At 49.5% G+C, this 12,706-nt stretch overlaps 1 long non-coding RNA gene across 1 annotated transcript; it reads left to right on the forward strand.

Moving 5' to 3' along the window:
• The first annotated feature begins 7,228 nt into the window (after positions 1 to 7,228).
• Positions 7,229 to 9,708, forward strand: LOC122370983. Its single transcript, XR_006254649.1, has 2 exons — positions 7,229 to 7,548; positions 9,143 to 9,708. It is a non-coding gene; the product is annotated as an uncharacterized LOC122370983 (long non-coding RNA).
• Positions 9,709 to 12,706: the final 2,998 nt, after the last annotated feature.

The raw sequence follows: 12,706 nt of genomic DNA on the forward strand, positions 1-12,706 counted from the left end.
TCGGGGGTTTTTGAATGCGGTACACTGCCTCGAAATGTCAGTTGGCTGTCAACTAGCTTCAGTTTTATTGGATACTTTATAGTTTGTGTGGGGGTGCACCTTGATGACTTGGCGTTTTGCAGAGTCTCAAAACAATCCAAGCATCAAAGCTGTGATGCATAAAAAAGCTACTATTGTCAGTACTGGCAACATGCTACGTAATGCAAAAACAGGGACATCTGGCTTTTCAGCGTGAGCACTGACCGGAACTTGCAAACCCTCGTTTGCTGGCTCGTCAATGGAGGGGAGTGGCCGATGGAGAGCCGGCTGTTTGCCGGCTGAGGTGACTGACCAATTTTTCCGCAGGTGACGGCGTAACTTGTCTGTGAGTTTGTCAGTGTGAGGTTAACACCGCATTTTCCGTGCGCCTAAAGCGCACCTGTGTGCCTGTGTGCAACCCGTACGGATGGACTGCAATTTATACCGCCCACGTGGTGTAACAGATGGGATGGATGTCTGCCACTTCTGTTTGTCTCTGTGTGTGTGCCTAACTCGGTCGTCCTGTCAGGTAACAACTGTTTTTGCCTCTGTGTGTCTGACTAGCCGAACGGTCCTGCCAGGTGACTCCTGTCTGCGTATTTGTCTGTGTGTCAAACTGTCTGTCTGTCTGTCTGTCTGTCTGTCTGTCTGTCGGTGTGTCTGTGTCTGTCTGTCTGTGTCTGTCTGTCTGTCTGTCTGTCTGACTAACCCGGCCGGTTGTCAGGTGGCCCCTGTCTGTCTATGTCTGTCTGGGAGTTTATTGGTCTGTCCGTGTGTCTGACTAACCCGACCGGTCGTCAGGTAGCCGCTGTGTGTCTGTCTCTGTCTGTGTGTCTGTCTGTCTGTCTGTCTGTGTTTGTGTGTCTGTCTGTGTGTCTGACTAACCCGACCGGTCGTCAGGTGGCTGGCGGACGCTGTGACAGTCCAGACCAGCCCGGCGCCGTCACAGACGTATAATGTCCGAGCGGGCCGGCCGGCCGCCGGCGCCCCCCGTCCCCCGGGCCCGGCGGCCGGCCCGCGCCGCCCTCGGCCGCCTCTCGCCCCCGTTCAGTGCAGGTGTGTGCCGCCCCCGCCCCCGCCCCCGCCCCCGCCCCCGCCCAGCTGCTGTCGCCCTCCGCCGCCCGCCTGTCTGTTACCTGTCTCTCTCTGGCTCTCCTGACGTCTGGCTGCTTCTCTGCCGCCCGGAAAACTCTGCTGCCCGTCTGCTCGTCTGCCCGTCTGCTCGTCTGCCAGCTGCCTCTGCCCGCGGCAGGGCCGCTGTGTTTTCATAGATGAAAAGCTGGCGAATTATTTCAGTGTCGCTGGCGAGCGAACCTACTCAGCTCCGTGCAGATTCTTCACTCAAACTGTGTCCTCTGTTTGCATCGACTGCTTGCGCCTTGTCGTAGTTCGTGGCTGTACACCGAGCGACGCATGGGTGTAATGTTGACTGTTAGCAGTTTGTGCCCGAGCTCCATTTTGTGTTCAGATCGTGCCGTATTTCTGGTGTTATAACTGTTCAGTTGCATATAATAATTTTCCATTCCAGATCTTCAAGAAGCTGTTTTTCGGGTAAATGTTGCCTATGCGAATTGGGGTATGGGAAAGTTAAACATAGTATAAATATCATCTACGAATACGCTACCACAAATGCAAATATACATCAACTGGGGACCAGTAATGTATAAACTCAATGAAACAAGTCACTGTCGTACCTGTAGGTATGAAGTATCATCTAGGTATGTATAAACAGCTTTAACATTAAACCATTTTTATTCAATGCTTGGATAATGGGCCTGTTTTATCGGTCGCCACCCTGACATTTAGGTAAGTATAGGATCACCTGATAATAAATCGGTGCTTATACTTTCGCTGAACTCGTTTGACCAGACCGCAGCGCATTGCCTCATTTTTGCTTTGCTATAGGAGATCAATGTCGCTGTAAGCCCAGATAATTGTTTGTTATCGATACAGTGGATTATTTCCGGTGATTTGTTGCAATTAGAGCGGCTATGTAGTATGTTCCATAATACCCTGTCTCTGGTTTCCAGAAAACATTGCTGTAGACCAATTTATACTGAAATCTCACCCTTTAGGTACTGCTGCATACCCCAGGAATAATGAGCTTGGTTAGTTTAATTGATAAGATGGTAGACTTTTTACATCCACGATCCACGATAAAGATATATAGAGCAATAAAGATCGCGTGCTTAATTCTTTCACCATGACAAAAGATCAACCATATTTTTGCGGTTGCTTATGCTTGCTTATGAGCCTGGTCCGTCTTTCAAATATGGACTTATGGCTATACCGTTGGTATTATACATAAATGTAGAGTGTAGGCCTACATACGTAGTCATTTTCTGTCTTTCTGCTCGTATCAGTTTTTGTGGTTATCGATCATCAACATCGACCCATGTAGGGTCACCAGCGGACCTGCCGATGAGCTGCGCCTCACAGTCCCATCGTCTGGCAGCTGCCAGAGATTTCCTGAGACAATTTCCCTCTGCGACGACCCATGGCTGCAGCCGGCGACCAATATCCTCCCTGCTCCCGCCGGCTTCCGGCAACCTGTGGCACTGCCCGGCGGAATATTGTGCCGCGCTGCTGTGGCACCAGCGCCACGTTGGTCTGCAGTTGTTGACTCGCACCTTGTCCGAAAGTGGTGCAGACGGTAGGGTAAACACGGGAAGGTGCGGCGGGGTCTGGCCGGTGGCGGCGACGGCTGAGGTTTCCACGGGGACGGGGGGAGAGAGCTCTGTGAGAGCTGCTGCAGCTACTCTGTGACGAGGAGAAGCTCATCAATAGGCGGAGGTGAGCAGTCTGACAAAAAGGAAAAGCTCGTGTGAAATATGAGCGTGTAATGCTGCCGCCAGTTTTCACTGGACTGAGGCAGGTCTTCAGACTGCACCACGCCCAGTATAGCAGAAAAAGGTGATCGATCACCTGTCACAGTCGGTGGTGCGCAGGTCGGAGGTCATTCACATCGCTCACACCTGTGTCCATCGATCTGTTCTCACTCCTCGGACACCAATCACCATTCCGTCACGACTCATCACCATTCCGTCACGACCGATCACCATTTTGTCACGACCAATCACGGCCTGTCGCGATGTGTCTCAGCGGACCGCCATTTCTCGTGCGGAGCCTTCCCGGGCGCCCCCACAGAGTGGTCGGAATGACGCCCTCAATCCTCTTCCACCGCCGAGGTCCTTCCGTGCCGCCAGCCCGCGACGCCCGCCGAGACCGAGCACGATAAATGACGCGGCGCTCGGGCGACTCGGGAAAGTCGGCAGGTCGGGCGGGGCTCCGGGCGCGCTCGGGAGTCGCCAGGAATCGCCAAGTCGGAAGATCGGGCAGCGGCTGTTTGGGCCGAGGTTCAGTTCATGATCGAAAAGAGACTGCTTTGGACAGTCCGTCAGCGTTGCCTGTGATATTGCTTGGCACCCATCTGGCATGGAGCTGGCTGGCATGGAGCATCACATGCTCCACAGTGATGGTACTTACAGGTGAACATTTGCATCAAATCGCCGTGGTTCCTGTAGGGAGTGCTGCCGTGGCGAAAAGCCATAGATCTCTTCTAAACCTCCCTGTCCCCCATCGATGTTAATCTAGTTTTCCTTCGCCTTCGTAGCAACTGTGACATGTGTCGTCAATCGCACTGTGCCAGAAGATTCAATCAGCTATTCTTCTCCACAATTTCGTGTTCCCGATAAGAAATAGCATTCACTTGTTTGATATCCTCAGCGATGAATCTCTGTCCGGAGGTGTGCCCGATCTGTCCAACCTACCCCGGGAGGCGGACGTGACCGATGCCGCGGGCGACGGCCACTGTCAGTCCCGAACGGCGATCTCGGTGCAATAGCTGTCGGGCGCCGCGCCGGTGTCACCCGGTCCGCCGTCCGGTCCAATCGGTCCGCCGTTTGGTCCGATCGGTTCGCCGGAATGGCAGTCAGAGTGTCGCCTGTTGCACGGAATAGAGTCGACGCTCGGCTGTGTGATAGGGTTCGTCGGAGCGGGATCTCTGACATCGCTCATAGCTAGCTCAAAGTTCATAGTTCATGGCAGTAAATGGGAGAGCCTCCTGATCCATATGTGCACATACAATGAAACAAGGAGGCAGAAAGATGGTAAGTCGTTATTAGACTAAAGTTGTTGCCTTCTGATAAAAAAGTCAGTAAGACTGTGCTACTGCTAAAGTTAGCAACTATACAAAGTGGAAGATGGCAGATACCTACTCAGTCTTTCTATAAGTCAGTCCCCAGATAAGCACTGTTTCACCTCCTATCTAGAATAGAGTCCTCTCACACAGGGGCACAAAGTGTGCGGTCCATCGATCGGCCGCGATGAATATGATCCCATATCGTCCGTCGACCTGACACAACCTTGCAACCGGGCCTGCCAACTGCATCGGAAATTACGGCCCTCGACGAATCCTGCAGCCGACAGGGCGAACGAATTTACGAGTACTGCCTAACACTTTCTAAACGGTCATGCTCTGGGCCTAAAGCGATATTGGGAGGTCCATTATTCGTGGAAAGTTTGGGTGGATGATTGGTATTTCACGTTAAAAGCTGTTAGAGTGGTGAAGTTTAATCATTTTGCCGCATGATTGATGATGCCTTAACGCTGTAGTTGAAGACCGGCCTACGCGTGCCTAACCATGGTTACGTTTCGCAACCGCAACCGTAACCGTGGTTACCGGCACACTTTGTCCGATCGGTATATGCGCAAATGCCGTGCTAAGCTCTTGCTATGCACGACGCTTTTAAGGATTATTGTTGTGCTTGGGCATTTTACGAAATGACAGGAATTATGAATTGTGTAGCTAGCCGATTAGATAACCTCTTTCGGTAGTGCATCGCAAGTATGATATAAGGAGGCGTTTGTCGGTCTTTAATCGTTTAATGGCAACACAATGGATCGTCCAATCCTTTTGAACAATGGACTTCGCAGCAGTGTGCTCGATCCACGCGGTGGCATGTGTGTGATGAAAAATTAATAAATGGAAGAGCTCCTATGTCGATTTACGGCATGTTGAACGTGCTGGATATTAGCAGTGTTCGCTACCATCTTAGAGAGCTCATTTGCCGTGTAAAATATAACAATATGCAGCTGACACGAATATTGACCCCACTGTTTCTGCTAACTTTGAAGTAGTTTGCAAGCAGCCTGGTGCGGCCGTCTCGGTAACATGACGTTGCAGGCACGGCTGACGCTCAAAGTCAGCTGATGGGACAAACTTGGTTAGTTAGGTGTGCTAATCGGCCTCCTTTGGGATATTAGCGTATGCTACTCGGATGAAATGCTCCTAGACCCGGCTGGTATGGGTAAACTTTGTGAATGACTGCTTTCATTATTTAAATTGCACGCCCTTAAAAACATCGTAAGATGTTGCTATGGTGGCGGAAACATATCATCTGCTCCAGCCACGTGATATAAGGCGAACATCAAACAATGCTCGCCATCCAGGGAAGAAGAATATCGTTCATACTCAGAAAATGGTTTCTATGATTATGCATCATGCAACTACATCTATTTGATTACACCTGACTCATAGAGACGGTCGCATAAGGCCTGCAGTCGATCTGTACTCAACGCTAACTCAATCACTGCGAAAATGGCGGCAGTAATTTCACAAGTTATCAGGCTCTACATACCGATATACACATCAGGCTATATGTATTCTGTAGTTACTATACAGAGATGGTTCTTTATTAGAAGTTATCGTGCTCTTAAAGTTGTTCAGGACTCTGGAGTTTTTTTTTTACGGACAATGTAATGTTCTGAATGCGGAAGCCATTGCGTGAAACTAGCTGGCTGGTCCTCACTATCATCAACTAACTAATTAGCACGAAAATAAAAAAAACTTCAACAGTCACTACATATTTCTGCCTGTACGGCAATCATCTCAACTTCCAGACGCATAACGTATTATCTCTTCTGGTGGAAGAGACGGTCTTTCCCTCACGAAATTGATTGGAGCTGTATTTCAGGCTGAGTTACACTGGTCATTTCGCTGCACTCGAGCCTTAAATCAAACGCTATGCTCTCGCCCAATACGGCGAGCGCGTGCCCCGCATAATTAACTCTTATCACAACGTGCAGCGTTCACTGAGCTATCACAGTCTTAGGAGCTAGCCAGCCACCTATCAGTTAATTACTGAGTTGAGCAACGGGTTTTAATCCCATCAAGCTCCTCGCTACTGCTGGTGGTGACCGGTGGCTCTATTGGCTCGCTTCGTTCGTTAACCTTCAGAATCCGTCCCGCTGTGCTGTCCTTGGTGATAATCCCCTGCACGCGGCCTTCTGTCCACCACCAGTCACCGCTAGCTGAGAAGTCGAGGCCGCGGATCGGCATATGACACATCCCCATACCTTCCCCACTGGTGAGTGTCCATGGCGACGGTTCGACCGCAGCCTGCGTCTCCCGGGTCCCCAGTGCCCCTCGGCTGTCCGCCCCCTGGTCTGAGGATATCAAGAGCGTTCACCGATCATCCATTCCAGTTTACGTCAGCTTGATGGAACGGAGAGAATCGTCTGTCCATTAACCGGAGTGTTATCAGGAAATGGATGCCTGCTCATGGATCGGCGGGGATCTGGCGGACAGATCTGATCCCTGATCCATGCCACATTATGTCAGCCACGATGTTCATGTCAGTCTTTTATGGGACCGGAATTTTGTACATACCCGCCAGTTGTGTTGAGGTTTAAACTATCATAAGAGACATTGTTTATACCAAGTGAGCGTTTGCTGGGTCCACAATGTGAATTCGAACGCAGCATTAAGCTCGAATTTGCATTCATTTATGCAGATATCTTCTCTCGCTGCTGCATGCACATTGTCTGCAGCTGATGCATCGGCTGATTCAAAATGAAATGCGAACTCAATAGCAGGCCACTCCTGCATTGGGATATGCATGTGTCGGAAGGAGTTCTTGCATGAAACCCGCAGCTCAAAGCGTTCTATATTCTCGTTTTAAAGCATCGTCTTTGCTGGCAAATCACATACCTATTACAAGCGAACCACCTCAAGTGTCACTGTAAGAAATTGAATGTAAAGTTGCGTCTCTGGTCATTTGGCAGTGTTGGCAGTGTTAATATTTTGTCCGTCTCTTTTATCCCTGCTGGTTGGTTTGTGAATTGCAACTGTTGTTATATGGTGTTTTGTGGTACTCGGATGTCACTGCAATTATTTGCCAATAATGCCGAAAGTGTTTGTTTTGACATGACTACTCGTCTGAACATCACCGCTTCACACGGTATGTATGGGTGTATGTCCGTTCCAAAACACAAACGCCACATAACCGCCCTCCTCATCGATCCACCACCACACTGCGTGTTTGTGTCGCGCGCTGGCGCGTGTTCGTGCGTTCGGTGGCGTCATGTATCGTTTAGCCGGCGGTGCGCCGTTTTTCAGACGGTTCCTCCGGAGGCGTCAATGGTGTCTGACCCGGACCCGGGCAAGCTGCGAGCTGAGGAGTGGTAGGAGCCGAGCGCTGCCCGGCCGCCGCCGCCGGCCGCACGCCAACCGCTCACAGAGCCAGGCAGGTGGGTGTGACAGGTAGGAGAGAGACTGAGGAAATGGGGACAGGGATTTCCTTGAAGAGGAAGGTTTGATGTGCCATAATTTATAATATCGGTGTGTACTTTAAATGGATAAGTGCAATGGATCGCATTGTATCCAATTTTCTATTCCTTTTTATCAATTCTCCATCTCCTGGCGGTGTATCGATCACGGTATAAAAAGCACACCAATCGCATGCGAGACAGCATCTTCATTTGATGGAACTGGAACCAATCAGCACAGAGTGTTTCATATGTCTGAGAGCGCCGCTCTGTGCAGGGGCTCCGGGAAAACGCCAGGCTGTCGCGACTCAGGAAATACTCCAGACAAACATGTGTTTGTTGGAAACGCATCGAGAGTGATCTGTAATCGCGGGGTGACATAGAAAAGTGCCAGTCCACCGCTCTGGTCAATGTGACTGGACCTGATTAAACACTGCTTAGGTCCGACGTCTCAGATAGTGATAGTGATGTCTTGCGGCGCGGCATCAAATTGAAAATGTTATATCGGTCGTTTTCTTCCGAATTAAGTCTTGATCAGTCACAGCGGTACACTCCAAATAGAGGCAGCGAATATGTGTTTAGCAAAACATTTAATGTTTACCTATGAAATGCGCGAATCGACAGAATTCAGGTTATTTACAAAACCTTTCTATTTTGACAAAATGCATAACCAGACAGTTTTGCTTGTCTGTTTCGAGGTTACCGGTTTGCGATCATGAACCTAGTCCACATGTATGGATTCCTTTCAGCTTCGTTCATAGATGGCGCTGATAGTGAGCGCCTGAAAGCATACTGTGCCGCATAGCCTTGTCTGCGCTCGGTGAGAAATAAACTGCATAGGGGATAAAGAACATGTGGAATAAAATAGCCTCCAATAACATTGACGAAATATGACGAAATCAATGAGTAGACTGCACTTTGTATCGGCTATCTAGCATATCAGTTACGTAAAGCTATTGAGATGGCAGGTAAATTGATCCCACATGAGCCGATTCCGCGGCCTGGTGAGCCTAAGCTTAAACTTTATCATGAACTCTGGTCTGTGTGGGCGTCACTTGAATGTCCAGCATTACTGCTAGAAAGCCCCGTATAGGAGCACATGCATCTCAATTGTGCCGGATGGCACCTGATAAGTTCAATCCATCTACAGACGGCCCTCCGACATCAAGTCAATCGTCTGGGGCAGATCCTGGCAATCCTACGAGGACATGGTGGCGTTGTAGCTGCATTGGCATATTATGAAGGATATGAATCGTTGAGCGCTCGTTCACTGTGGTTGGCCTAGGCATCTAGTGCCGTTAGTAGACTTCATGCTATGAAATATGCATAAGCACAAGCGAATGTTATGCGTAAATTTGGAATCTGGCCCTGCCTCACGCTAACATTGTGCAATTTCCATGGGGATTTGGCTCTGATGGCTTTACTATTTTGGTTTCTTTTCTCGCAGATATTTCCGTCGAGTTTCATGACAGTGGCCGGCCGGCTGACCGTCACGTACCGGCGCTGTTGATGAGGGTGATTGTGTCTGTGGACTGTGGACTGAGCCGTACTGAATCAAAGCCGTGCCCTCCGACAGGCGGCGGCGGCCACCGCTGGCGACGGCAGCCAGAGGTCAGCAGAAGGTCACAGCTGGAGCCGCGCCACCCGGGGTCAAGGTCAACACTCAAGGTCACCTGGACTGTGGGCTGTGGATATCTGTCGTTGAGGGATAGATGTCACATCATTGAAGAATGAAGTCGTTTGTCGGTGGCTGCCGTCGACGTTTCGTCGTCTGGGTCGGTCAGAACACTGTGTCACTATAAGGTGAATCTAAGGTCATTCTGAGGTCATTCGGAGGTCATCCAAGGTCACTCAGAGGCCGCGGACGCCGAACTGGGAGAGAGGGGTTTCTCAGGGAAGAGCGAGAGTCGGCGACACTCGAGAGTGCGTCGCCAAGTCCTTCATCAACTTTTAACATGTGTGCTCTCCCAATTGTGTGTGACTTCACCGTGATGTGTAACGTCACCGCTGCGTGTGACGTCACCGGTACAAGGTGACGTCATCAGACGGTACATTATGTGACGTCATATCGTGTGTGGCGCGCGTGGCGGTTTGCGGACGGGTGTTCTCCGGTCGGTGTTGACGTTTCTTTTGCCGCGCGCAGTCGGACGGGGCTGAACCGTCTCAAACTGTCTGAGGACGTTCTGAACTCATGTACCTGTTGTATGTGTCCGTGTACATAGTCTGGCGGTAGATGTACCGTACCTCTGGTACAACTGGTACTCGGTGGTACGGCGTACAGACGCGGTGTTCGGTGTAAATCCGTGTAGTGTTATCGCCCGGTACTCGAGTGTGATTCTCTTCGGCGGCCAGGTTTTAGCTCACCCAAGAACCTCACTAGAAACATTTTCGTGTTTGGCCAGTAGCTATGGGATAATAATATAGCTGTCGATTATCTGCTCACGGAAGTTCGCTCTGCTGACGTTTTGTGTGACATATCGTCATGTACACTGTACAGTTTTGTTGTTTTAGGGTAATGAAATGATTGTAAATGTCGAACAGGCAAAAGTAAATTAGTCAACATTTGATGTGCTTAATGGGGGTTATGTCATTTTCAGTTAAAAATGGTTGTACATATCACGGCGTGTAATGTGCATTGCTAACACAAGTGAATCATTTTGCGCTATTACACCTACTGCTTGAATATGAGATTAATCGACAAATTAACAATCACTTCATGCATCATTTTCTACGCGCCATATACTCGTATACCTCTCAGACAATATGTCCCTGCGAATCACAAGACCGACTTGTGTGTCATCTGATGTAAAGGCCGCCCCACACTGGAACTTGCATGCGGGTTGCGGGTTTGCGGGTTTTGAGTTTGCGGGCATAATACTAATTCATAGAGTGATTGGACCGATTCCTTATGGTACCTTCATGAATGCAGTGAAGCCGGTACACCTTCAGAAACTTACATATAGTCACAATACCAGCGCATCAAACCAAAATTCGACTCCAACGAAAAACCCGCAAACCTCGCAGAACTCGCAGACCTCGCAGCGAGGAAAATCAAAAGTTGACTCAAAACCAACTTTTGGAATGCAATGCAAGGTCGCTCGCAAGCTAAAAACATGCAGACTCGCTTGTTAAATGGTAGTGTGGGTCACTCAGCCTAGCTTGTATTATTCCATTTTGAAGAAACCCGAAAACCCAAAAACCCGCAACCCGCATGCGAGGTCCAGTGTGGGGCGGCCTTAAGACCCGATCGGAGGGAGGTCCGGGCCGAGCTGTTAGTCATTTATACGGAACTGTTTGATCCACTGTGCACTGTGTCGGTTGGTGTTTGCCGGGAGTGTTGCACTGTGCGCCGCGCTCGCTCGCCTAGTGTTATAGCGCACCAGATCGGCACCTTTGGGAGTTCAGATATCAGCTACCTGCTCTATAAAACTCATCATCAATCATACCCCGCCAGAGCATCTGTCTGGCTCTCATCACAAGCATCTCTCCTGTCTAATGCGCCCATACTCTTAGCTAGCAGCCTAGACGGAGCTTTTCTGGCATTAGGCATGAAGCGAAGCTATGTATTTTTGTCAGGATCGGTCGGTATGACGGTAGGGGAAACCCGGGAGGTATGGGCCCCCTGGAGGTATGGGCCATCGCAGTTTTGAAGAAGTGTTGCGTATTTTTACACATTTGACCGCGCAAACTGGTAGCAGCCATTCCGTTATACAACCCACGTGATTTCCAAAAAATTCCTCAGTCTTCTTTGGCAATGAGCGGTGATAAAGCGTTTTTACCCTCTTCGAGTAAAATACGGTACGTACAGAAAATTCGTGATAAATTTGACCCAGGCTCGTTTTATGGTATCAGACCATCGGTAATATAAAGTTTAAAGCATGCAAATTAAGACTGGATAGACAATTTGAAGTTTTCTTGCAAGATTATGAGCTGAGACGCTCCGCACATTCTGGCGTCCTAACCGGGAGGTTCGGGCCACCCACCCCCGTGGATCCTAAATCAATGAAATGATGCTTTCATTGAATGTCCTCTTCAATAAGTTTTATTTTTGTCGCGCAAGGTCGAAAATATAACTACAAATTTCATTCGAACAGAAAAATATTATTTATCTTATTTCATGGAGCATGAATGCGTTTACCAAAATACATATGTGCCCACGTGACCCCCATGAAGTAAGCTGTTGGCCACTTATGCGGTTCCTGGGCTCTAAGAGAGATCAAGGTAGATAACAGCTACAAGTATTGTTCTCATTATCGAGAGAAGAATATGAAACATGGCACTGGCCCATACCTCCCGGGCCATGGCCCATACCTCCCGGTGTATTTTGATGGATCGAAAAAGCGCATGATTTATTTAAAATTATCTCGAGACAAAATAGTTGATCCCAGATGCCTAATATCGGGCACACTTTGCAGGCGAAAGGCAATTTCACGTACACAGAGTGAAAAACCGGGTCTAACCACTTCCCACTGGAAGAAAACTGCCTTTTCACAAAACCGGCCCATACCTCCCGGGTCTCCCCTATATGTCTGACTACTCGTCACTGCGTGATAAGGCTTTTGTATCTAGCTTCATTGATGGTTATGTGTGATAAAACAGAAAACGGGAAATGCCCTTTAAACTATTATATATAAGAGATTACATAGAGATGCTTCATGTTTGACGTGCATTGTCACAGTTTGGACGGGTGAAAGGACGGGAAGCGGCTATGACTGTGCGCCATACCGCGTATGACCGTGTGCCATACCGCGTATGCCGGTTAGCTGTGCGTGCAGGTCGGAGCACATGTGCCATGTTTAGCTATTGGGGTTGCTAGCAACCGAGGCCAGTTAGCTGGGCACGGGTCAATGTTGGGCGCCGCCGCGGGCCGGCTGCCCGTCAGGTCACTGTACATGTGCGCGCGGGGTGTGTAGTGTATGTCGGTGTGTATGTGTGTATTCACCAATGCCGTGTCACTGGCTGCCTCTGTCGCACCGCTCTCGGAATTTCAATCAGTCGCTGTCACACGCCTCGGTCCCAGCTGATGGGACAATAAAGCTGGTCACACAACCTGCGGGTGTCTGGTGGCTTTACCGGAGTCTGTAATTGACTAGAGACGCTTCGTTGACATAAGAACGGTTAGGGATGGTCAAATGGTTGT

Source organism: Amphibalanus amphitrite, unplaced genomic scaffold, assembly GCF_019059575.1.
Source record: "Amphibalanus amphitrite isolate SeventyFive unplaced genomic scaffold, NRLGWU_Aamphi_draft 001192F_arrow, whole genome shotgun sequence".
Lineage (NCBI taxonomy): Eukaryota > Metazoa > Arthropoda > Thecostraca > Balanomorpha > Balanidae > Amphibalanus > Amphibalanus amphitrite.